The sequence below is a fragment of the Poecile atricapillus genome, chromosome 2 (assembly GCF_030490865.1).
Source record: "Poecile atricapillus isolate bPoeAtr1 chromosome 2, bPoeAtr1.hap1, whole genome shotgun sequence".
Classification (NCBI taxonomy): domain Eukaryota; kingdom Metazoa; phylum Chordata; class Aves; order Passeriformes; family Paridae; genus Poecile; species Poecile atricapillus.
In genome coordinates, this window is record NC_081250.1 from 14,195,589 (window position 1) to 14,223,527 (window position 27,939).

General features: G+C 39.6%; 1 long non-coding RNA gene across 1 annotated transcript; it reads right to left on the minus strand.

The window, feature by feature from the left end:
* Positions 1-30: 30 nt before the first annotated feature.
* LOC131576218 (uncharacterized) lies at positions 31-27,878 on the minus strand. Its single transcript, XR_009276937.1, has 3 exons — positions 27,745-27,878; positions 27,544-27,654; positions 31-86 (listed from the first exon to the last, which is right to left on the minus strand). It is a non-coding gene; the product is annotated as an uncharacterized LOC131576218 (long non-coding RNA).
* Positions 27,879-27,939: the final 61 nt, after the last annotated feature.

Here is a 27,939-nt window from a genome sequence, read left to right on the forward strand (position 1 = left end):
CTGTTCATGTAAAACTGTTCAGTGAATACTTACAAATAACAAATGTGTTTGTAGAAATCAGGATTGTTTCCAGAATGATTCATGATCTGCAAAACGGCCAAATTAGCAACAAACACTATTTACAATGGATAATTCAATCAGTCATAGATATAAAATAATTCAGCAGAATTTGTGATTCTCTTCTCTGGAAACGTTGAGTAGCATTTCCTTTCTCTGCTTCACCACAAAAGCTGACTGGAAAACACATTCTCTTCAAACTGTTGTCTTCCTTTTCTTAAGTCTCCAGGTATTTTTTAGGCACGTTCATTGTCAATAAACTGAGGCATGTCTGCATTGGTTTAACCTGAAAACCCATGCCTGTGTAAGTACCAAAATAAAATAATCAACCAGTTTTTTAGTTTAGCTTTAGAAAGCTGGCTAACTACTTTTGGCCAACCTCAGAAAGACAGTGTCAGGACAAGTTCCTCTCCTCTTTCAGTGTTTGCAGTTACCTGTGAGAGCCACAAGCAGAGCAGAAGCTGTGTCTGCTCCTTGTCTGTTCAGGATGTCGGAGCAGTGGTATAACCGTGGTCTGATGGGATGACTGATGGATGAGCTGTACTGTGTAAACACAAACTCACACAGATCTGGCAACACTGTTTGAATAATATTCTAGCACGGGAAGCAAGATTGACATCCCTACCTTTTACCATGTCAAGGACTATTCTATTTAATCATCTAGGTTCCCTTAATGGAAAGAGGGAATATTCATCTCTACTAAGTCACCTGGAACAGAAATGACTGACAGTGGTAGGAGACCAGATGATGAGCCTTTGGAAAACACATGAAGGGGAATCAATAGGATGATGTTAGAAATGCCCAGTATCCCATGTGGCCTCCAAAGGCCTCTCCAGAAAGCTGTGGGTCTGTCCTAGGTCCTGTGCCATAACTGCACTGGTGTCCAGCATATTCTGAGTTGCATAAAATCGAACTAGATGTGTTTATATGGGCAAATGAATTGGTGTTTTATGTGACAAGGGAAGCATTTTACAAATGTTATTGAATCACTACTCTTAAATGTCTCCTCTTGCCTGTGTTTTGGTGAGATGTTCATTGGCATGATCTAGATTTCTGTTGTTTTTTATTTAAAATCTGCAACATGTCTAAGAAATGCAAAATGTGTAAGAGATTGTACTTAGCTCTTACATACTACAACAAATAACCCATAATAATATGGAAGGATCACACAGTTTCAGAGTATGGGATGGTGAAATTTCTTCATTTGCTTTAATGACATTTGCACTGTTGCCTCTCCATGTTTGTGCACCACCTGCTTCACAAAGCCTGGAATAGAGGTTGGCAAGGAAGTCAGAAGAAAATGCATTTGCAACCTGTACAAGATCTGTGAATGAAATGCGTGGTTTCACCCTGGCTCCCAGCTTGCTCCATGCTCTTTGGAGTGTAGGAAGAACAGTGGGATACTACCTGTGTCCCACCTGACCACAGCTCATGGGGCATGCAAGTTATGGGAAATACTCAGGTTATTTCTTGTTCCTCTTCTCTCATTTATTTGCCTACATGTATTAAGTGTTTCTTGTTTTCCTTACCAGTTCCTTGTGCCAAGCTACAATGCAATCAGCAGTAAAGCAACCATGCAGAGCAGGAAAAAGTGTCACAATGAGCCAATTTATCAAATATTTCTCATTTTTTTCATATACTGTGTACAGAACCTGTTTCAATTTCCTCATAAGCTGCTCCATCATCACTTTAATATATGGTATCAAGCTGCAAAAGCTATATTAATTGTCCTGCTTCTTGAACTATGGGAATGGTTTCTTCTGCTTTTGGATACACATGAGTATAAGAAAAATCTGCTATGTGCTTCAAAATTCTCTCTTTAATGTGTACAACTATGTTTGTTAAGTAACAAACCCATGAAAATAGAAGGCAACAGAATGAAGTACATCAGGAAAATACTGAAAAATTGTTCATTTTAACTTACAGCACTTGTCACAAAAAAATTTCAGCTTGAAATTCACACTTACATTTGTTTATTTATTATTTTAATCCTAGGATGCTGTAATATTCAGTCCTGGAAAAGGGAATAAATTTAAGGTAAGTTAGCTCACCTACCTCATTTCATTTTTTGTTCTTTTGGGTCTTGTTTAATATATCTGAAGCCTATATCTAGCTATGGAGCTATCTTTTTTTTTCTCTCTCTCTCTCTCTTTTTTTTTTTTTTTCCTAACAGGAACATGTTGCTGTTTTACAAGCCTTAAAGGAATTTTTTTTTTTTTTAGATTAATTAAAAAAGGCTTACCAGGCTTGCACTAGAAAAAAAAACAGATGGGATGACTCTGTAAGTAGAGTCATTCATTTACATCAGAGCTTGAAATGAGTGGGGCTGCTCAAGTGCGTCAAGTCACATAAGTAAAGCACAGTTTGGACAGCAACACTGAGTATTGCAGCTAATGAAATGTTAATGCTGGGAGTCCAGGAATGACCTTAGGTTACCAGATCTGGCAAGATGCTTTTACCCACCTCAAGTTGAAAAGTGTCACAGAGGAAAGCCTAAATGTTCACTGGAGAAACTCTTTAAAATAGAAGCATCATAACCTCTCTGAGTCACAGAGCTTTGCAGAATGCAAAGAGGTCACAGCATGGTCATCCCCTTGAGGAAATCTGAGTAATATGAAAATTTTCTGCCCTCTGACTTAACTGCATGGGTGGCTGAGCTATTTTACCACTCAGGAAATCTTGAACAGCAAAAATGCTGATCAGAGGACAAAAGTTGCTGTACTGTTTTCCTTCCCCATTCAGTTTCTTTCATGTTTATTTTGATATTGGGGGTTTTAAGTTGCATGAAATTATATGACTGATTATTTTTCCCAGTGTCCTGGAAAGAAAATCCTATATGACTTGAAAAGAAGAAAAGATTTTTTGCCTTTTTTGCTAAAAAAAAAAAAAAAGCATATATGAAGGAAACAGAAGGTAAATTAAATTTTAGAGGAAGAAAAGAGAATAAAAAGTGGTATAGCTCAGCCATATGTAGGAAGACATGAGTGCTCACACATATGCATTCTTTGTCAGTATAAAAATAATACCTCAATATATGCAAACAGATCGACTCAGACATTCCCATAGTCACACAGGGGTATTAGCACAGGCATACATATTTGCATTCCTTGTTAATCATGTGACATTATATATGCCATACACTATATCATATACATTGATCTACCTAGAAATCTTTTAGTCTAGCACCATTGGTTTTTAATAATTTCCACAGTTAATTTCTGCCAGAATATGGTGTTTCTGAGAATAATAGAGAGAGTCTTACTGGGTAGTTGCAGGTGGTGTATCCCCTAAAAGCACACGTATTTGCCTTCCATTAGAATGCATTTTCATCTCATCCCAAATTTATCAAGAAACTTTTTGAAACATGAAACTCTTCACAGGGATGTTTAAGAATTAAGTAAAAAACTTAGAAATAATAAATTCATTAAGAACTCTTCAACAAAACACAACTACTAACACCTATTTATCTTGTGGCTGCTGTTCACACATTCATAAATGGTAAAGTGGAAAAACCTGCTGAACTGGTTTCTTGGTTAGGCTTCTGCCCATGTACCCCTACAGATTATATCTTGCCATTAAGATAAGATTTTTGGGATAAAACCTATCTCTTGACTCCATATTTGTGAGACAGCCAGCAGAATGTCTACTGCAAAACACAGCAAAAGGGAAAATTCCTACTCACAAGTCCATAGATAGATAAATGCAATACCAGCTGTTCTGACTTAGGCCAACACTCCATCTTGCTGAGTATCTTGTGTCCATCAGCATCCACAGGTAAAAATCCAAGGGAAGATATATCCAAGCATATGTACTCCTTTGCATATTCAGACTACTATTTTCAGCTCAAGGATTCCTTATCTTGATGAGATTTTCCTACTTAGTCACTTCCAGAGGGCAATTCTTGCAAGTATTTTTCCAGTTGCCTGTTGATATTGTGCAAATTTTATGCACAGCGTCCTCCAGCAAGCTCTCCCACAGGTCCATGATTCATCATATGGAGAAACATCCTCTTTACTTAGTTCTGAGCCTGGCCCTTATGTCTGAACATGATGGCCTCAGTTCTCATTTTTGGCAAATAAAATGCACTGACAGTCTTCATGTCACCCATAGCTTATACTGAGCTCCACCAAACCATCCTTAAGTTTCCTTTCAAAGCTGAGGATCTCCAGCCTATGAAGCTGCTGCTCATGCAGAAAACATTTCTGAAAGAAATGAAACATCCTTGTTGCCCTTTTGTGGACCTTTTAAATCCTAATACACCCTAGAGACCATTTTGTAAGTAGAGCTGGGACTGCTGTTCCTTATGTGCATCACTTTACATATATCTACATTGCATTTCATCTATCATTTTATTGCCCAGTCACTCAGTCATTGAAATACTTCACAGTCTGCCCTTGTCCTACAGGTCTGAATAACTTTCTACCATCAGCATATTTTCTTATTTTACTTCCTCCTTTCTTTTTCAGGTAATTTTTGACATTTTTCTCTGAGGCATTGCTGGTTTAACCAGCTGGTACCAGCTGCACACCCTCAGCACAGCTGGAATAGCTGTCCATGACCTGGGCTGAGGTGACACAGTGACCTGGATCAGGAACATGACCTGCAATTTTTTATGCTGGACTATTTTTAAATGGGAAGACAGGAATATGGCAGCTTGTTCTTCCACTGCCCCAATGCTGAGGTGAATGAAAAATCTTAGCCTATTTGAAGCTTTTCCCTATTTCAAATATCAACTTTAAATGCAACACTCAACACATATAAATTTTCATGGCCACTGCACATAGTGTCCCAGATGATGAATAAGACAAAGCATAGGGAAAAGAAGAACAGGTAAATGTATCCTATGTGGATTAATAACTGTCATAAAAGACTCCAGTTAAAACAAAAACAAAACCAAAAATAAAACAAAAAAACCCAAAAAAAACCCCAAACAAACAAACAAAAAAACCCCAAACAAAACCAAAAAATTAGTAGGACACTAACCAAACTCTGTAGAAATGTTAACCAAGAAATCTTATGTGGAAGAAGATAAAATATGTGTAGATTAAAATTAGTATGGTTGGAGTATATCTCTAAACACCGGGCATCCTTATGAAGACACCAAAGTTCTTAATTCCAATCTCCCTTCAGCCAACAAAGATAGGTATTTTTAGGAAACAATTCATAAAATATCTTTTGCATACCTACATCATAGAAAGAATTTCAATGACCATATTGATTATATCACCACTAACTGTAAAGAATTCTAGAAAATTAGTTCAGAAGTAGACATCTTCTGCTGTTTTGGACCCCATCTTCAGTCTGTCCACCCTGTTTGTGTCTAGAAATTGTTAAATAATGTATAAGATGATAGCCCATTCATTGGAACTAAAATTTAAACACCTTGGTTAAACCTTTGGACAATTTCTGAGGATGACTCCCCAGGTCATATCATTCATTCTAGTCCAACCAAGATAGACTTCTCAAATCATATGTGCATTTTTTTTCACTTACCACACTTGTCCTCTGCTCAGAATTTCTAGCATGAGCTCCAAGTTTCAAAAAACAAAAATCTACTTCCAAATGGCTACAGTAATCTCAGTGGTAGCTGTTTACCCACAACTATTTGAGCAGCATTTGAAAACAGGGACCAAAATTGTTTAGCAATAGAAAAAAAAAATAGGTTGTTTTCTTTGTTTTTTTTTTCATTTCCTTCCCTTGATCAAAATCAATAAGTAAAAGATTTAGAAATGTATGAACTACTGAAAACAAAGGTTCAGGATGGAAAACATTATACAAAATTAATTACAGTGATCACTGTTGCCATGATTGTGATTTACAACACATACCTCTGCTTGTAGTAAGAAAGACATAAAACAGAATATGAAATTAGTTGGAGAGCAGTACATTTTCTCTTTGTTTTCCTGAATGCTAGATTTCTAAAAATTCCCTGGCTGTGACTAGTTTCCTCCTGCACTGCAATCACATTGTGGGTAGCTTTGTTTCCAAATGTGAAAGGCATTAGATAGTGTGTCCAAATACAAGGTTAGCTGACCTTCCTTAAGGCAAGCAAAGGAAGCAGAAAAGGATGCTGAAAAGCAGGATAACCTTAAAGCTATGGGACATCTGGCTGCCCTGTACAAGATGGAATCAAGCAGCTGCTAAAGTGTAATAGGAATGCTCCACAAAGGCACACAGGAATTATCATTCCAGATCAAACTAATGGTACCAGTACCAGATGCTTCAGAGGAAGATGTAAAACTTCCATAATAGGCAATTATGCAACAAGATGTTTAGGAGGGAAGTTTCTCCTTTAAGTCTCAGACATTTAGTGCATGATTTATATCCTGAAGAATGTGAATTGATTTATGTCCTGAAGAAACCACAGTTACCCTAATAATTCATATAATGGTTAATTCTTTTTTTTTAGATATCAACAAGCTTTTTCTACACGTTGTAGTTGTGTATTATTAGGAAGCAAATATGAAGAAATATTGAAACCAACTGAAACTCAAGAAAGAATGTAGATGGAAAATGCAATGATGTCAATTAGAATATGGCCAAAAGGCCAGGAATAATCTCAAAAAAATGCAATACACATGTTTTCTCTTTAACCACTTGACAGCATTAAGAATGGTAGAAGTATAGCTAACAAAGCACAGGTTGGAGCATTCAGGTGTGAGGCTGTGGGAATGAGCACTGCCAGTTGGCTGGATGAGGCCCCCTTCATTCCCTTCCATGTGTCAGAGCTGCCAACAGCCCTGCTACAAGAGAGGAGAAGCACCAGCAAGGGTGCTCCAACCCCCTTGCCTTAGCCACTAAACATGAATCAGATTCTGTGACTCTGTGATTAAAATGCACCCTTAAGTCCCATTCTTCTCAGAGACAGAGATTGTATACTCTCATCACATGGCACACTGTCTGGTATTATCTTTGGGCAGCTTTAGTTCAAATTGTGACCAGGCCACTGAGCTGCTTCTGAAAGTTGTTAAATGATAGACCAAGCCAGCGGAGTCGTGTTACTGAGACAGCTTCTCTAAGGAGAGCATTAAACACCCATTGGTCAGGGCTGCTGCAGTAGACCAAGCAACTTTTTTCTCTCTCAGAGTGTGAGCATGTATTCTAAACTATTTATGTTAAGAAAATGCATGCCAGAATCTGAATGTTTGCTAGGGGTATGACATGACAGGCACACATGCTACAGCTGTGTACATCCTGCTGCTGCCAGAGACTGTATTTCATTCTGAACTACTTTAAAGAAGTAGTTTAAGTTTTATGGCAGCCCACAAAGTGCACCAGCATATAAACACATTCTCATCTGAAAAAGGAGTTTTGGTTCATGCTACCACTTTTGAGTCAGTACAAAATTGTGAAGATATAAATGGGAAATATCCATTTAAACATAAGCAGACTGAATAGCTAAGTCACCCAAGTATTTCGTAGATTATAAAACTGTGAGGAACCACTGTGCTAACATAATCCAATCTTTTAGAAAGACATCCTGTTCTGAGTTACAGATTTCCAGAGATAGAGTTTTGCTGTAATTTTTGTTAAATTGTTCCAGAGGTTAATCATCCTCTTCATAAAACTAATGCCTTTAAATTGTAATTTTTCCAGCTTCAGCATTTATCTACCACATTTTGTTATGTCTTTGTCTGTTGAACTGAAGAACCCCTAATTATCAAATGTATTTTCTCCATGGAGATACTTATAAACTGTGATTATGTCATCTGTTAACCTTCCCTTTGATAAACTAAACAGATTGAACTCATTGAATTTACAATCCTTGTTTTCTTGTCCTCCAACCATTCTTGTACTTGTCCTCCAGATTGCTCACCTCCCCTCCCGAGTTTCCAGGCAACTACACAAGATGGTGAACCCCAAAACTGAGCATATTAATGTTGTCACAACCACACAAAGTATAAAGATATAAGCTCAACTTCTCACTAGTCCAACCATATTTGTTCAGTTAAGATTCCCTGTTTATATTTGGAGACCTAACAGTTAGTCAGTTCTAATAAACTCAATGTGTTCTGTGTTGATTTTTAGTCATTAGCATTTCTTAAAGAAATGCTTGCTGGGTACTCAGATGAATGCCTGACATAAATCTATGTATATTATATCATTGTTATTTACCTTTATTAACCCAGCTTGTAATCCCATCAGAGAGAGACATCTGGTTGGTTTGACAGGAACTATTTTCATAAACTCATGTTGATTGACATTTAATATATCATGCTCTATTGGAAGTTGTGGTATCCCAAATGTTATCATTTCATAAGGAATTATTCTATCAGCTGTTGAAAGACTAGGTTCTATCCCTGTGGAAATTCTGTGGGTCATTTTGTATTAACTCAATTCTAACTTATATTAAACCTCTCTCAGCCTTTTGTCATACAGTCTAAAGCAATCACCACTGCAAAGGGGCTGACTTACACAAGTGCAGTGAGTGGGATAAGAGTGCCAACTCTTCACAACAAATTAAACTAAGCAGGTAGTCATATTTGAGCCTTAGGCTTCCAGAAAATCAATCTTCTCATGCAAGAAAAGCTCATTGATCCACGGCCTATGTGGCAATGTTTGTTTTAAAAATGTATTAAACAAATTATGATAACATAGGTCAGTATATAAAAGGATGTATTAAACCCAAAACACTTGGATTTATACAAAGCCTATGTCCCAGTGCTAATACTTTACTAGTAGATATGGAAAATTCCCATCATTTATTAAGAAACATTTTACTCCCAAAACTCATGAGGGCAACAGAAATTATAATCAATATTGCAGAGCTGAACTGAAATGGACAGAAGTGTAATAACATGAAATGTAGTCAAAATACCCAAAGTTCAGATCAAATGGGTTTGGACAGAAATCACTAGTGGATTCTAGGGTAAAACTTCAACCATAAAATCAAATTCAAAAGAAATTGATGCAAAATAACTATCTAGGTTTTCCTGGCATTCTGCAATCCTAAGATTAGGTCAATAAGAGCAATGCACTTTAGACCACTGTAGCCTCCAGTCTTTAATTTATGCTATGTATAAATTATTTATACATATTTATTGCTATGTACTATGTACTATTACTGTGTACTAGACTTTATTGCTATGTAGCCAAAGAATTGTAATGGATAATCCTGTAAGAAGTTCTCCCTAAAGCAATGTGGCCTGATGAACAGGAGTTTTTTAAGAAATGATAATAAAAGCAAGTTCCACACCCTTTCTCCTTGATCTCCAGGTCTAGACATACATTCCTCTCATTACTCTGCTTATTTCTCTCCAAAAACTAGGTAAAGAGCTGTTTCTATAATGGGTTCTTTAAAAAAAATATCTTGAGAAGGAAATGCTATTATTCCTCATCTCTATTTTTCCAGGACTTCCAGAGGCTGGAGCAGTCATCTAGAGACTGGTGTTCTGAGCTCAACTCCCTTCTCTGTCTAATTAATTTAAACCCTGTTATTCTAACTACCTAAGGCACTATATTCGTTAAGAAGGGCTTCAGAGGTTTGTGAAGTGTTTTTGTTCCCTCATACTGGAGTTCTTCCATTTTATGTGACCCATTTAAACAACGAAATGAAAAAGAACAATCTGACTCTAAATCCCAGGGTTTAAATTGCTCATGGGAACATGTAATAGTAAAACATTATAATAAATAGAAGAGTTCCCTAGATCAACCTCTTTTACTTGGTACTTGCTTTCTGTCTTTTTCAATGAATGTTTAAGTTGCTCATATGAAGCAGAGGAGCTTTGGGATGGGAGAATGAGGGTGTCCATTCCTTCCCACTCAGGTTAGAGGTAAAGACATATTCCAGGAGACAGGAGATGAAGGCTCAAATCCAGTTGACCCAGGGAAAAGCTGAACTTCTCTCCTGGACTGGTGTCCTGAAGAAAAAAGTCATTAGCTGTATTCCTGTTTCCTGGTTTTATTATTCCTAGCAGCAGATCAGCTGCTGGGTTTGCTCTAGAAGACACAGATACTGATGGGAGAATACATTTGGGTTATGGCAAGATTTAGGCCAGGGTCAGGTCTTGAACTGTTTTGCAAGTCTGCCAAGAGTGGGAATTCCAGAGAACCAAGGAGGTTTTATCTCACCAATTTGGAAATTACTACCATGCAACATGTTTAATATAAGTTGTCTAGGATCGCTCTGTAATGCTCTGAAGAAATGTATTCTGTGAGAGAGCAAGCCATTGCAGCTATCCTATAAACAACACCGTCCAAACATACCTGGTTTGCCCCAGTGACAATAGAAGGGGGATGAACAACCTACTCAGATTAGATGCCTCATTTTTAATGGCTCCGTTAAAATGAAATCTACTCTTTAATGAATCCTACACTTGAAATCATAGATACTCTTCAGGTTTAAGAAACAACTACTGAAAGAGTTGTAGAGCTAATTTGTAGATCTAAGTACCTGCAATGACCAATCCCATCTAATCCCATCTAATCAATCTATTGTGACTGGACTGAAGCAAAATAAAATCTTTCTCTTTTATTTTTCACAGAAATTCAAAATTCACCTTGCAACTGCAACAAGATATATGAAGTGTGGCTCCTCTTTTCTGTCACACATGCCTGCCTTGTATTTTTCCCTTTGACCCTACCAGTATAATCCCAAGAAAATGTTCTTTTTAGGGCTTAACTCCACTGATGAGCTGTGCTTATTTGTGCCAGATGTAATGTACTTTCCATAAGCTCCAATTCATTATCAATATCGTTGACCCAAAGCTGACCTGAAGGCATAAGATAAGGTCCAAGACCACCTGGCTAGAACCAATCAAAATTTCTTTGTATTAAAGATAGCCATGTATTAACTGAATTTTCTGTATCCTTGTATTATCTCAGTGATCATCAGAAATGTATCTGCTCTGACTGCTGGCCACTGACTGGTAAATTGATTCCTTTCCTGGCTTGCGACAAGTGACCGTAGAGAGTGACTGCACAGATGAGAGATATCTGGATTGTCAATTCTCCAGACCTCCTGCATTCTGAGACAACCCGTGATTAATTTTTTTCTGGAAGAGAGGGACATAAAACTGAAATTAACATTTTTGATTTTGTTTAAATTTAATTTTTATTTAATAAATTATTCTGACAAAGCACTCCAAAATAATGTCTACTTCATTAGTTCAGGAGATGATTTTTCTTTTCTCTGAAAATTACTCTGTGTGGCTAAGGTTGTCAAAAACATACAATCTGGAGCAGAAAAAAAGACTCATGCACATATTTCACTATGTTGTAGAGGTGTGTTCTGAGATGGTAAAAAAAAAATTCTGAGTTGTCTACAGCAGCAGTTATCATTGCTCTCAATAGTATCAAGACTGTCCAACAAGCACCATACATGCATGGCCAGAGCTAGGGATAAAGAGAAATAAATAGGTTGGGCTCAGCTGCTGAACAAGCTTAAAGATTTCAAGGAGACCCTATAGCAGCCTTCCAGTACATAAAAGGGATTTACAAGAAGGCTGGAGAGGGACTTTGCACAAGGCCATGTAGACATAAAACAAGGAGGAATGGCTTTCAGCTGAAAGATAGTAGGTTTAGATTGAATATTCGAGAGAAACTCTTTACTATGAGGGTATTGAGAAACTTGAATAGGTTGTCTGGAGAGCACGTGGACTCCCTGTCCCTAGAAGTGCTCAAGACGAGGCTGGATGGGACTGAGTAATCTGGTGTAGTGGAAGGTGCCTCTGCCTATGGCAGGGGGTTGGAATTAGATGATATTTAAGGTCACTTTTTTGTTTCTAAGGATCCTTTCCAAGGCCTATAATGATACACTTTAGATTGTTGCACCTGGGTTAATGACATTACCAATCTGACAGCCAAGCCCAAATTGCCATGTAGCATAGACTTGATTGAAAATCACAGATTTCCTGAACCAAGTACTTTCAAGAACTTTCTCTGCAAATAATCCAGGAGCCTACCTTGATTCCCATCCAACATTGCATTATGTTATAACTAAAAAACTTAGAATGCAGAACTTAAAACTAAATGTTCAATTAACTGATTTAGCTGTCATTGTGTGGTTCTGATAAAATCAGATACAGTATATAGGAAATGCCTCATCTTTCTTCCACTCCCTTCTTCAATTCTAAAGGAAAGTCATCTTTTCCCATATACAGAAAAAAAGGAGGCGACTCATTTTCGAACTAAAACAAATATTTTCTTAAACCAACTCTTATTTTCCCAAATATTTTACAGGAGCAGACTTTACTGAAGAAGTTTAGTCAGCTGTGCAGATTGACTTTTGAAGTGTAAAATAAACCTTTACTTAACAGATGTCAAGAATATGACTTCGTGAGATAATCATGGGTTTTGTAATAAGTTAGTGGTAGTTCTTTCTATGTAGAATGAATGAAGTTTTGGTGCCAACTCTAAAAAAATGTCAACATGGTTATTAACAATTGACTGGAATCAGAAAAGAAAAATTAACATCAAAACTGACTGTACTTTTTTGTGTGTCTTTAGAAGGCACAAATTGTTCATTAAATGTCATGGAAGTAGAGCTGTCTTTAATAGGTGCTATTCCTTCATTTGGGAGCAGCAATGGAAATGCAATCAAGTGCCCAGGAAGGCATTCTTAGGCCTTGTCTTGAGACATCAGCCAAAGGTGACCTTATCCTTAGGCCAATCTTCCTCCACAGAACCTGGATACCCTCGTTCTCTGCTAATTTGGTGGCAGTTCCAAGAGATGCTTCATTCCCCATCCAGTCAAAACCAGTTCAGTGCCCCATCAATTCACACGGCTTCTGTCTGGGGACAGAAAGGGGGATCTTCTCCATAAATCACGGCTTTTACCATCTTCCCAGAATACAGGGCTGCTCCTGCTGTCAGCACAGAGAACAGCACGAGAAGGACATTAACACACCCTCTAAATATTTCACACAGAGACAACCCTTTGCTGTGCTAAACACCAGCAGTGAAGGCTTGGAAAAGTTGACGCACCTGAGATGAGTGGCACTAAATTTCCCTGCTGGCTGAACCCATTGGTATTTGGCATAGATTCCAGAAAACTTTCCCACCCTCCAAAAATATCCCTGTGGACTGTCATGGTGCCGCCTGGTTGGCTGTGATTGCTCTACACTGCCAGACAGAGTACATAATCTTGAGTTGGAAACAGAAATGTGGGCTTATTGCAGGATTTGGAGAAAAGTTGAGGGATGCTTTTATCTCTGGTGGCCTGACACTGAACTTGCTTGATGGCAATCAGGAGCTGCTCTAGGCAGACCTGAGAGTGGGAGTTTTCACAGAGGCTGGGTCCCCATTTGAAAGGAGCACTAACAAGGACATGTGTACTGGCTCTCTTCTCACTTGCTGGCCTCGTGCCTGAGAGCCAGACCTGCTTCTATATATATCAAAACTTTTGAAGTCCCTTGGGAACAGCTATCCTTTGCCAGTGAAACCATGTGTTGCTCATCCCCCTGTCAGTGCTGTATTGCCAGCTCCCAGCCCTGCCAGCTGACACACTGCTGAGGCCAGCAGTGGTGAGTGTGGCCAGCCGTCCCCACCTGCCTCTTGGGTCACCCAGGGACCAGCACTTGTCACCTCTCCTGCTTTTTCATTAGCGTCCTTCAGACAGGTCCTTCCAGTACTGCTGCCACTCCAGCTAACCTCTATTTTTGTCCATTTTTATTTGGGATTCATCTTCGTCCTGCCAGCTACTCACTTCTTTGTCAAAACAATATATTTTCTTTCCTCTCATCTTCTCCTTATTCCAATTTTCTCTGTTGTTTCTCAGATTCCACTTCCAAACTTCAGGTTCCTAACACTCTGCAACCAATTTTAGACTTCACCTGCACACCTTTTCTTCTATCCCATGACTACATGCTTGACAGTCCTCTCCACTCTGCTGCTCTGGATTCCCCAGTCTGAATATTTACTCCTGAATATTTTGCACAGGAATGAGGAGGACAGAGACAAAGCAGAATCACCCAAAACCTTTGTACATTAGTACAAATACCATTGTAAAGCATTTTACTGAGCTTTGAGAGGCCAGCTTTTTAAAAAGTAATCCAGACCAAAGATTATCTCAAAGCAGCTCCTTTCCTCCCTCCCCAAGTTGCTCTTTTTTGTTTCTTACAGAACCTAAAAAGGAAAAAGAAAATACTTTATTCTGTAGAGGGAATTAATGCAGCAGGCCTGCAGTGGCTCTTCTGGAGTCCTCCTCATCTACAGTGAAAATCCATGTAAGTCCCCTGTAAATACACACCCTCAGCATTTCTGCTAAATGCATGCTATTTACACGATAGCCCATTACAACAGCCCATCTGTCAACCCTCTTTCATGGCCACAGGTGGAAAATGAAAAATTCTTTTGAACAGAGCACTGAGGGTCTTTGGAGGAAAGCTTGTTTGCTGCTGTATAGCCAGGCCTCCCACAGAGCCAAGATCTGCAACCTTCTGGGGCTCCCAGCCGTGGCTGGCCTTTAGTCAAATAGTGCCCAGGGCAAGCCAGAATTTCATGCCTTTCCAAAACGCTAATTGATTGGGGATAAACATTAACCTAGAATTTCAGTTGTGCGCTCTATTCCTAAGCATGCTGGGCAGCCGACCAGCTAACCCACCCCTCAGGCTAACCCTACTTCAAGGGTCTTTGTAGAAGACCCAGAAGGTCATGGAAGCTTCATTCATTTTATGGTGCAGACAACTACAAAGCATCTAAACGTTTTTACTTTTAAGAGCTTCCCTTCAATTCAGAAAATTATTGTGAAACTATGGTGAACAGAAGCAGGGCATGTGCCAAGCTCTGGAGATAGACTCCCTGGTTCAGAGATCAGAGCAATGAAGCAGCACCTTAGCCCAGACTGCAAACTGAAGTCAGGCAATTATTTCGATCACATATGCACTTACAGTGACAGATAATCTACCCGTTCCCTGAACTCTGAGAGACATCTTGCCCTTCCAAAAATGTCGTCACAGGTTCTCAGCAGATCTGGCAAAGAGTAAGTGCAGTTTAAATACCACTGGCCACAGTCCAACTCGGAGCATATAAGCCCTGGGCTCTCACCCCATCCGCCAGTGTGGGAATAAAGTTTCTGAGAGACAGCTAGAAATCAAAGAAAGAATGACAGAGATTTTTGTGACACACTAAAACTATTTGCTGAGAGCTGTCAGCTTGCTAGTCTCCCTATTTTGTTTCCATAACGATTCAATTGCTCAATTAAAAAAGAAAAAACCTACATTGACACACAACACAGGATTAAAAATGTCAGCAGCAGAAGACTGTCTTAAAGGCTGCACCTTGCTGTGGCCATATGGATTGTGGCCATATCTACTGTATTATTTTTCCCATTATTTTTCTTTTTATTTTTTCTCATTCTACTCACAGAATTATAGAATGAATAAGGTTGGAAAAGAACTCTGACATCATTGATTCCAAATATTAAGCTAGCGCCATTGTATTCACCAATAAACCATAACCCCAAGTGCCACGCCCACATGCCTTTTGAACACTTCCAGGGTTGGCCATACCACCTTGGGAAGTCTGTTCCAGTGCCTGAGCAACCTTTCAAATAATTTCTTTTTTCCTTATATACAACCTAAATCTTCCCTAGCACAATTTGAGGTAATTTTCTCTTGTCCTGTCACTTATTACCTGGGAGAAGAGATCAAGTCCCACTTCACTATCACTTCTTTTCAGGTCATTCCAGAATCTCAGGTAGAATCTCTTTGGGTAGGTGTAGAATCATCTCAAAATTTGTTCATAATTCTGTATTATCCTTGCTCATTTCTGTTTCCTTTTTTCATTTATTTTTTTTTTTAAGTTTTTTAATATTAAAATTATTATTTATGACCCTTCTACCCCAGTTTCATCCTGTTAGAACATGAAACCACATTGAAAGTAAACTTTTGAACCTGAAGTGCTTGAGTTGGGTTAAAATTAGGTAAAACCGTCTGTACACCAAAGGTCCTTCTTATGGTGAAAGAAGAAGTAGGAAGATAAGACGTGGAGAAAGTGGTGCAGATAAACCTTTCATTCTCTGCAGCATCACCAGCTGAGGACACGTCCACACCTGCCAGTGCAGTACTACACCTTTGGCTGTTGCCAAAATCCACTCTAAGCAAAAGAACCCCAATACTGACATCCTAGCTCAGGTGCTAGAAGCAGAACTACTACATTTACTTAGCACAAGATTCTAACAAAATAACTCTGCCCTTTAGCATGGCTAATTATCAAAGACACAAGATTACCCTGAAAACAGATGAGAAACCAGCTTAGGAATATCTATAGTGTACTGTATGGTTCAATATAGATATGCCAAATTCAAGCTACTGTTCAGTACAATCCTTCCTGTGAATGCTACTCCCACAAATGTCAGTCAGAATCATATTTCTGACAAAAAGCACCCAATGACAGCAACTGTGAAGTGTTTGGGAGTCTGATGCCTTCCAACTTTTAAGTCTTTTATGTATTTAAGATGTATAGCTGTCAAAAATAGAAGTTTTTCCATTATTCGTTGTCCTTTCTGTCTTTCATCTCGCAACTAGGCATATTTGTTCCTACTGAAAGTTAAGTTTTCTGCCTGGGGTGCATAAATGCAAAATACTGGGTTATGTGGACAGGGAGGGTTATGGGTTATGTCCATTAGACAACAGAAATGTGATGAAAATGTGCAATCCTATAGTATTAATTTTCATCAACCTAATTGCCCCATCATAGTCCTAACGGCTTGTCAATTGTCCACTTTGAACTCCAGGAGTGTTGGGATCTGAGCAGCTGGAGAGAAAATCTGTCCCAGTGATACCTTTTAGGGGAAATATCATCAGATCCATGTGCTTAGTCCATTGTGTTCTTTTTTACCCTCTGTAACATCTTTCAGATGAATAGTTATAGTTCATAGAAAATATGTACTGGCTATTTCATATGATCTTGACTATGGATCAGTTCTGACTATACATATAATTTTGCCTGGGTGCTGGTCAGAGCAGGCTGATGAGCTGTTGTGCAGAATGCTGCAATTCTTTTGTTTTGGGTCTGCACTGTCTACCTGCCTTATTTGTAGCTGATGGCCAAATTTCTCTCTTTTACAATTGCTGAAATAGCCTTGAAATGAGAACTGCCTGTAATTGACGCAGTGATGTCTACCAGCATTTGCAGAATCTAAATGACAAGCTCCAAACACTAGCCACATCTGGAGTAGCATGTCCAGTTCTGTTTATCCCTGTTCCAAAAAGACATATTAAACTTGGTACAGACCAAGAAAATTGCTCCCAGTTTTGCATAAAGTTTCATTTTAGAAGAAACTGAGAACAAGACAAAGTGAGAAGGCAGAGGCAAACTAAAGCTCTCCTTAGGGTACAATAGTCAGATCACAGCACTCCCATACCACAGCTGGGTCAGATCTGTCCTATTCAGAGCATGGCAAGGGTAGTTTTTATTTGTAGCAACACACAGATGCATGTGGCCTGTTTAGCCTAAGAAAGCAAATGTGTGTTAACATCAGTGTTTGGATTCAGATTGATTTTGAAGCACATCTCCTGATCTGATTGCTTCATCTCACAAAATGACTGTAGAAGGAATCAGATGGATTCCTTTCTGATTAAATTAATCTAGACAATGTGACAAAAGCTCATCTGGTGAGCTCTGCCACTAATGGAAGCTCAATGGGAGATTCCTCATGAGGGAAAGCAGTGGGGCAGACACCAATCTCTTCTCTCTGATAACCAGTGGCAGGACCTGAGGGAATGGCCATGAAGTTGTGTCAGGAGGTTTACATTAGATATTAGGAAAAGTAAACTAAGAGACCCCTTGCTGAGCCTTGCTGCACAGCAAGATTACTCCAAAGACTTCTTGTTTAAAATTAGCTCAAGCATTTTCACAATGTTCTAAGTTAGTAGGAGTGACTGCCATGAAGAAATTAAAGAGAACCATTAAAATTATAAAGTTCAGGATCATCTTTCTAGCCAGACAGAAAAAGTTTTAAAAAATATTTTAAATTTATGGAAAAATTGGACAATCTGACTGCTTGTGTTAATCAGGGGATGGAGAGGGCTTTGTAGATTTTATTAACTGATTCCCAGGGGGCCATATCCTTTGTGACTTGTCAAAAGGTACATCAGCTCTGACTTCTGTAATCACTGAAGTGCACACAGTCTAGCTGCTATCTACACTCAGCAAAAAAATTAGTGCTAGTGCCCAGGACTCTCAGCCATAACAGATCTTTACTTTGCCCAAGTACATGCCCTGGACTGTTGCAAAAAGAAGGACACCTGCTGCTGTGACAAGAACTTGTCAGTGACCCACTCAGAAGAAACATGCTCTTGAATTTCCTAAGGCTATAGTGGCAGAAATTTGATTCTGGCCTTTCAATGTTTCCCTTAAAAACTTTGTTAGATTATACTTGCTATAAAGGGAATTTTGCTGAAATAATCAAGTACACAGATGCATCTGAACAATCAGTTCCTCAGCAGCAGTGGAAAAATCTCTGAGGCATGCAGAAGACATGCGGTTTTGTGATTAGTGAGCAGGACAGAGAGGTCAGGAACTCTGGGCTTCTCATCTCTCTCACTGTCTTCCTCTGTGTCCTTGGGAATGTCACTTAAACTTCTGTGCCTCAGAACCCACACCTCTGAAATGGAGATCGTGAAACCTATCTACTCATTATGATCTGATCATATTTGTAAAGTCACCTCACATCCTCAAATGGTAGGACTTTATGGGTCCTAAGAACCGTTAGTGTGGGCTGAAAGATATGTAATGTAAATAGTTAGAGTTCCACTATAGGAGTTATTTAAGGAAAGTGTGGGTGTAAGCCTAATATAAGGCATGTTCAAGAAACACACTCTCTTTGTTTCATTATTCATTTCCCATTTGGCATTCAAAATATTTATAAATAAATAATTTTTAACATTTGTGGTGTTTTTTTCCATGACTGAGAATGGAGTAGTTTGTGAAAGTTGGAGAAGTTTTAAATAAGCAAAGTAAAAATCCACAATCTTTAGAAATTTGAGCACAAATTAATATATTCTTTAAGGGGGAATTTTTTATATTTCCTTACTGGCTGTGCTTGTGATGAAATTAAAATAACATGACAACTTGTTTTTCAAGAAATGAGGAACTCCAAAAATATCAGTATGATTGTTACTTAATTCTGTACAGTTTTTAAAATAGTGTTGTTTAGAATGACCTTCTTGAAGTAAATGACACTAAAGCATGTATCAAGAACAATCTCAGAGAATTACATCAAGTACCATGTGTTGGTTCTGCCTGCTGTGTCTGCCCATCTCCTTTAGAGCCACAGCTGTTTAGTGCTTGTTCATAATCAGAATGTCTCTCCAATTCCAACAAGAAGCACTAAATCAAGTATCATAATCAGAATTCTCTTGAAAGTGTAGCAGCAGTCACCAAACCCTCTGCTCTGCTATCTGGCTTTATTCTACATGTATGAAGGTCAAAGGCTGGCTTGAGGTCAAATGGTGGTTGTTCAGGTCCTGTCCAAACTGGAGTGCATATGGAGTGGATATGAGACAGAAATCAAGACTTAGCTGGTTCCAGGACTAGTATTTTGGGACTGGCCTGTAAAAAACTCCAGTTAAATTTTAGATTCATAGATACATGACCAGTACAAGCAGTGATATGAGGAGAATGTCCCACTGTACTCTGCCTTGTGTGGCCTCACCTTGAGCATTCTATGCAGTTTTGAGTATCAAAACATAACAAAGATTTAAAGCTATTAGAGATCATCCAGAACAGGGCTAAAAAGATGGTGAAGGGCCTTGAGGGGAAGCCATGTGAGGAGCAGCAGAGGTCACCAAGATAGACTAAGACAGATGACTGGCCCTCACCTGGACACAGAACCATTGACCACAACACTCTGGCTGTGTCCATCCAACAATTCCTTATCCACCAAACCATCCACCCTTCATATCAATGTTTCTTCGATTTGGAGATAAAGTTAAGTGTCAGACCGAGCCAAAGGCATTATAGGTATTAAAAAGGCCTCATTTTTTAATACTACTCAATGATTTCTCTGATCAAGTTCATAAGAATGCTTAAAAGAGTGGCTTTGCCAGAATGACCCAGTGGGAGAGAGTGATGAACCGCAGATTTAGAAGGATGTCAGGACTTCTTAGTGACACCACTCACTTGTGTCGGTGCAAAAATGCAGCCTGTGTCTGCAGGGGAAAAAAAGCACTGTTTTTATGAATGTGTAGTTTATGTGACTCATATTACTACAAGACACATATTTTTATTTTTATTTTTATTGTGTGGCTTGTAACCATGGGGAAAGTCAGCAATGATGCTCTATCAATGGACTTGACACCAACTTACAGTTTTAATATGATTTTCATAAGGGTTTTGCTCTTTTCTTTAAAAAATTGGAAGGAAAATAGACTTCTCTCACATTTTTTAAATCAAAGGAGGTCTCAGTTGTATTGGCTTGGTAGAAATCTCATATGCAAGACAAAGTCAATTATGTGTTTCAGATGTCCTTGTGAAAACTCAGCTATTCTTTATGGCACCTGATTTTGATCCAGAAAAAAATGTTCCTTCTGGTTTGAATTCAACCCAAAGCTAAATCACGGGGAAAGCTGAGGTCCAGAACTTAGAATAAAATACCACTAAAAGGGCAAAAATGCCATTGTTGAGGAATTTCTTCTGCAAGTCACATTTGGTTACATCTCAGTAAAATGCCAGATCAAATGCCTGCCAGTTACTGTGCAAGTTAGATTTGAAACAATATTCTGGTTACTTTGAGGTAGGGTCAAATAAGGACAAGTTAGGGAAGATGGTGGGGGACAGGCAAGGGTCACACACTGAGAGCAAACGCCACACACTCAGTTCCCAAAATGTACATGGGCAAACAGACCCCTGTCAACTACACAGCTCTCCAAAGTCAGTCCTCTGCTCTGTGAGCCAGGTGCTAGGTAGGCCCAGGGGGACAGACAACCTTCCATAATCTCTGTTCAGGACAAAGGTGGGACCTGTGAAAGGCCAAATTTCACAGCCTACACCACAGCCTGTGGCTGACCACTCACAAGACCTGAAGCTCTGTAACTTTTGCATGGGTGGAGGAAATCTTGCAGAGCTCTGTGTTAGAGTCCTTGTCTCACGAATGTGTCTGCAATGGGCACTGAGAAGTGCTCAAAGTGAGGCAGCCCAGCTGAGACAGAATCAAGGATTCATGGAGAAGTAATGTTTTTTCAGGAAAGGAGGAAACTTTGTACTTCCCTGCTTGCCACGAGGCTATGAAGGGGATGGGACTAGCTTTGGCACAGTTACAGCTCAAGATATCCCTTGAGCAGCCTTCTCTGACTCCCAGTGTCTCTTCCCTCATTTTACAGAGACATTTGATATTATTGTTGTTCATGCCAATGCATTTTCCTCATTTTGTTTGTGACATTTGTGAAATTGCCTCACAGGATTTTAGTGTATTCAGTCAGGATTTATAAACGGGCTCTAAAGCAGAAAACCTGCTGCTGAAAATCTATGCTTAGTCACACTTTGATAACCAGCCACTTAGAAGGTTAAAATATAACTTCTGTGACACAGGTTTCCTCTCACTTTACTACAAAAAGAGTTTGCAGACAGAGCTGTATCACAACAGAGCCCTTCTTCCTGTTTCTCTGTCCTATGGCTTCATAAATCTCTGCTTGTGACATCATAATCTGTTGCTGTGGGAATCCTGCTGGTATCACAAACAGGGGATTATGACCTCAAAGTAGGAGCAAACAGAAAAAAGAGATTGGTTCCGTGAGAAACAAAACATCCTCAGGGAAGATGAATAGATCATTCTCCCAGACCTTTCAAGTTCAGGCTTACCCATGTCCTGGAAACCTAAGATTGGATTCCAGATTGCTGTGTTTTAGTAACCTCATCTTCAGTAGCAAGAACCTACTGAAGACTCCCTTCATATCTACCCCACCCCTGTAACACTCCCCCCCTCCCCTCCCCCCCAAAAAAAACCAAACAAACAAACAAAAACAAAACAAAACAAAACAAAAAAAAACCACCAAAGGCCAGATAGGGATACAAAGCCTCTAAGAACTAGTTCTTACGCAATACATAGAGAAAGATCTCTTTGGTAATGAGTGTATAAGCACATTCCCACCAGACAGGGTAAACTAGCTAGAATCCACATGCATAAAATGAGAAATTAAATTCAGCCTTACCATCTGGCTATTTAATTATTTTATTTTCTTGATTTCATCTTTGAAGAATATGCCACAAGGTTTTTTTGGCCATATTACTGTTGACACCTATGGGAAGGGTCCTCTAGGGGAACTGCTGCAGGGCACTTGCATCTGGGGAGTTTGGGGGACCAGTGGGTCACAGGCAGGTGTCAGTGGTACCACGCACCCTACAGTTGCTTCAGAAAGAGTGGGGAGGAGGAGAGCACCTCAAGATATTCAGTGTGCCCTTGGCTGACTGAGACCCCTGAGAGACACTGCAGCTTTGGAGTTGATGCCAGTGCTCACAGGAGTACTGCAGCTAGAAAAGGAGAAAGGGTTTGGTGCTCTTCTTCATAATTTCCACACAGGGCTCTTCCAATATTTATCCTTTATTGCTAATCTATTCGAATAGAATTTTAAGGAAATACAAGATCAGTAAAGGCATATGCAAATATAACTTTTTTCTTGTAGGTCATTGCCATAGAAACTATTGCTACAGGATCTAGAGAGACATGGCCAGATCATAAGGCCACAGAAATGAGGGTCTCAGCCTCTTGGGTCCAGTACCATTCAGTCTTGTGAAGCTTTACTCCATTTTAAGGCAAATTATTTATGTTTTTTCCTTAGTTTTTCTGCCTTCTATATGGGAATACAGATTGCAGTTTATCTCACTGGAGTCCTAGGAGGAAAGACATGTGGACAGGCAACTGGAGAAGACAACACAAGTATTTTTGGGAGTCACTTTTCAGTGAGGTTTAACATCTCTTCTAGGCTAGGGCCTATGGAGTCCTTGCTTGCCCATAGCCTGAGGACCTTTCCCAGCTTGTGTCTTACAACAATAACCAAGTCTCATCCAGAAGATCCTGACTTTTCACCAAGTGATGAATCTGAATAAAGCCAGTCCACAAATCCTGTATCCAATCCTACATCCTGTGCAATTCCTTTGCACCAGGGAAGGTCCCTGGGACTGCTCTTGCAGCCGTTTAGGCACAGATAGCCTGTTTAGTAAAATTAAAAAATTATTCCTTCAAATAAACAACTCTAGCTGAGGATGCTGCTTCTCAGTGAACAACCTTCCACTGCACTGTAGCCTAAAGCAGTCTTTGCCCCATTCTTCCTGCCTTATGTTCTTGAAGAATCTCTTGTGCTGGAAGTAGCAATTGCAGAGCCTCCCAACACAGAAAACTGATCTCTCTCTTTTTCCTGTAAGCTTTTCAGACAAATCAGCTTGTTCATACAGTTGATGATATGACAGCTAGTCCTGAGGGAAGGGACTGTGTGGTCAGAGCACAGGGGAAGAGCTGAACTGCTGCATTTGGCAGAAGCCCACATTCAGATTGGGATAAACTGTTGAGGAAATGGCTCCCTCACAGACCTGTTTTGTCACCATTCTCTTGCTTTCTTTTACCATAAGCCTCCTTCCTCTGGGTGGGTACTGAAGGACTCCACTTTGTTTCATTACAGTTGCTTCCCAAATTTTCCTGGGCAGGTGAACATCCAGGTACTCTGGAAGTCTGTATTAGCTCTTGAGAGAGTACTGGAGTGGAGGGTACTTGGGGATGTTGAAATAGTTGTTGAAAGCTATTTGCTGGCTGGTTTCTAGGAGACAGCATGACTCATTGCATCTTTCCTTGTAGTCTGTGCCTCTCAACCATTTATCAACTAACACTCTTGATCAAGACTGATAAAAAATATTTTAGAAAAATTATAGAGAGCTGCACTATAGAATGGGAACATTAAAGTGTGGAAATAAAATTATTGCTGAGGATAAGGTCTGTTTTACTAGCTTTGAAGAATGTAAGCTCACATTAATCCCAAGGGATTTATTGGTGGAACTCCCACTAGTGCAAGTAATAAATGCATGCAGAAATCCCTTTGTATCTTGACAATTTTCCCCTAACCATACCTCGACCAAACTTCAGCCAGCAGTCTTTCTGTGTTTGGGCATGTGTGTGTGTGTTAAAATTATTGTTGCCATTATTTTATTCAGCACTGCCTAAATGTATCAAAGCTAGAAAAGATTCTTAATTTTAGTTGAAAAGCATAATTTACACCATTTATAAGAACAATAAATAACAGTAGTTGCAATAACAACAATAATGGTCCAGAACATGATTTTAGAATCACAAAAAAAAGGCAAATGTGGTGCAATAATCATAAATAAGTAATAGCTGGCAATTAACACATTGCATTTCAAGCTCTGAAAGGAAAAATGACACTAGGGTGATAAGGCTGTTTTCTGCAGCTCATTTAGAATAAAGGTGTAAATGGCATACATGACATTTCATCACTGAATATGCCCAGAGATTAGAATGCAGGAAGGAAGGCAGAGCCATCATATGTAGGTTACACAGGAAAGTTCAGCTACTGCTGCAGAATGCACAGATTTGGTCTTATAAAAACAGTCCTCTGAATGCCTTTTCTGACAAGCAGGAATATGTTGTCAAACATTTGATTCATCAAATGTTATCTTCACTATAGAACAGAAGTATTCTAAGCCCTGACAAAGCCCAGGAAGCAGAAAATGAAGTAAAGAGGAACAAGTTTTCTATGCATCCAGAAAATAAATCAATAAAAGTGACCACTGAAAATGAAAAAAATCCTTTTTATGAAAATATAGGGCTTCCATTTTGAGGCTGATGAGGTAAAAAGCTCAGTTCATGTTGAATTTTAAAACACAAAGCTGAAAAAAGCAGATGACATTTTCCACAGTGTATACTTGCTTTAGATCTGTAAACCTAGTTTTGAGTAGTTTAGATGCCTACAAAAGACGTGTTCAGGATGGAGATGCTAAAAGTCACAGATGTGCACCAGAGAGTGCAATTTCAGAGCAAATAGATCTTCTCCTGGGCCCAGGTGGAATCCGTGCAAGGGGGGTTTGTATGAACAAAAAGAATTAAGAGCAAAACTCTGGCTGTGGATAATGCCTCTGGCAGCCTGCTGCACCTCGAGTGCATGGGCAGCTGCTCTCTTTGTGCATCAGGGCCCGACACTGTGGTGCTGCTAAACAAACTGGAACTGGAGACAGCTTCCTCCTGACCAAGGGCTCCTCTGTGCTGCAGACAGGCAGCTGGCAAGGCAAAGGAGCAGCCACCCACGCAGGGCAGCCTGGCAGGCAGCTGAGAGCACCAACAGCCTGGTCCAACCCAGGCCCTCTGTGCTTGGACCTGTCACCAGTGACTCACAGTGAGGCTTGGCATTCTTTCTCAAACCTGCTTTTTATTTGCTAGAAAGGCTGGAGAGTCAAATGTTTTATCCAGTTCAAAACTTTAGTTTTGTTTTGGTAGAATTTCTACATGCATGTGCACAAAGGGTACACTAAAGTGTATTGGAAATATACATTCCATTAACCAGAAGAAACTAGTATTCTGATTAACTACACAGCCTTGCCTCTTAAGTACCTCTGCCATTTTACTGGGAAGTCTACATTTACTTCAGATATTTCAAGTTTCAATTATTTAGAAATAATACGTGATTTTTTTTTATGGCTGTACCTTAAATTCCTGTGCATCTCTACCAAGACTATTATTTGATACAGAAAAAAAATACATGGAAGTGGGGAAAAAAATTGCTGGCACCCAAGTGCTCTGTTCTCCACCAGCATGTGGGAGAAACAGGTTCTCTTCCAACCCTCTTGTTCCCCAGGCTGTCATGGGCACCGAGTGCTGCAGAGATAGCAGCAGCAGCTTCTCCAGCTGATTAACCAGAGACAGTGACAGACTTTAACAGGAGTGCTACCCAGCACTCCAGAGCCAAAGGAATAGTTGCCTCAAAATAGAAGCAGATGGATCTGCGCAAAACGATGGGACTTTAGAATTCAAAAAAGTGTGGTAGTGGCGAGGGAAAGAGGGAATTGTGTATCTCATTTTAAAAGGAATATGTACACTCTGTCTCCTACTATCTTTTTCCAGCAAGAAGATAAGGAGGTCAGGCTGTACTGAAATACAATGAGCTGTGGTAAAGCATTATTTTAAAATATGTTGAAACCTTTAATAGTAACAGTAGAAGATATTTACAAAAATATCATGTGTTGTAGATAATTTATACAGGGCTAATTATCCTGGTAACAATTATAAGTAGAAGCAAACTTGGGGGTTTTTCCATATATTGGACCAATCAAGTGAACTATGTGGAAAGCAGAAAAATGTCCTATTTTACAAATAAGGTCCAAGCGCTGTGTGGAGCTGAATTTGAAATTTGTCACTGGGATTTCCTGAGTCTGAGAAACATTTTCTGGTGTAAGGATCAAACTCAAAAGTCAGTAGGCCTGAGTCTCCAGCACTTTTTTACAGCAGGGTAATTTCTTGGACTTCTGTGAAATTGCTCTAGATCTGTACTCTGGTAACTGAAAATAGAATTATCCTCAAAGGATAACTTCCTGTCAATTTATTGACCTGATTCCAATATAGCAAATCTGCATCCTGAGTGCATGGTGCAGGGCTTTAGGATTGCTTTATACTGCTCTGAGAGGAAGTCACTTGTTCTCCCTCTATATCACAAATGTGCCATAGTGCCCTCCAAAACACTGAAAATTACACTTACTGTAGAATTCAGCTCATCTTTGGCTACAGACTTCTAAAGATTCAATCTGTATTAGAAAAGTACATGGGATTGAACCCATTCTCCAATCTCCAGGCATCACTCTGGGCTATCTTTTTCACATACAGTTGATTAAACTCTCTTAGCTTGTAAAGAGGCCTGACCGCATTTAACACGCTTATTGAGGATGTGTCAGGCCCATGCTGAGCCCCAAACTGTGTGTGGGCACTGTCTGGGAGAGTGCTGGGCTGCTGCTGATGGTGCTCACAATTTGACCATATGGATGGTCATGCACTGGTGCACAGGGCTGTGCAATTGCCTGGCTCACTTTAGTAGTGTAAAAATGATCTTGGGGTCTACGCCTGTCTGCTGCCTCTTAAATGCCCTTCTTAGAAAAGCTGACACCTAGAGATGCCCGTTTCTCCTCATCGAGTTTGAAAAAAATCTAAAGTGACTCATCCACATCTACACTTTGACTTTCTCATGCCTAAAGTGTCTGCTAACCAGGGTGTTTCGGGGACACCATGTTATGTTAATCAATGAAGAAAGAAAAAGGTTAGACTTCTTACTGCATGTGCCTGGATTTAGTATCTGCTAAATCCGAGTAAAGAAATAAAGAGTGAGAATAAGGCAGTCTCTGACACATGTAGATCGATGCAGAAGCAAGCACTCACTGAGACAGGCCAGGTGCTGACACCACGCTTTTCTCCTGTCTGCTCTGTAAGCAGTATAAACAGTAATAGACATTGTATCATTTTAAATTGCCTCATCGAATGTAATGCTGATTTTAGACTGTTTTGAACCTCCTAGCTACCAAGGAGCAGAGAATATTTACTCTCATCTTAAAAGATTTTACCTGGCGAGACAGAGCAAACAGCAGTCAATACCATTAGGTTGAGCAAGACCCTTCTGCACTCCCAGCAATTCTTCAGGGCACAGTCCCTGCAGAGCCCTGAGGGATCTCCGACTAAAGTGGAAAAGCAGAGTAATGGGCATGTCAGCACAGTGTGATTCATCATCAGTCAAGTTAAAGTTTGGGGGACACACGGACACTTACCCTAATGAAAGGAGAGTAAGCTCCCACTTACTGCCCTTGTTACCTAATGCTTGACATGGCCTCAGTGCTCAGCTAGATTTGGCAAAGACCCAGAGAGAGATGCTGATATCCAAAGTTGCAGTTGCTGATTCTTTGAGTGTCCCTTGATGCATCTGATTAAAGCAAATGATCGATACCAAACTTTGAGAAAAACTA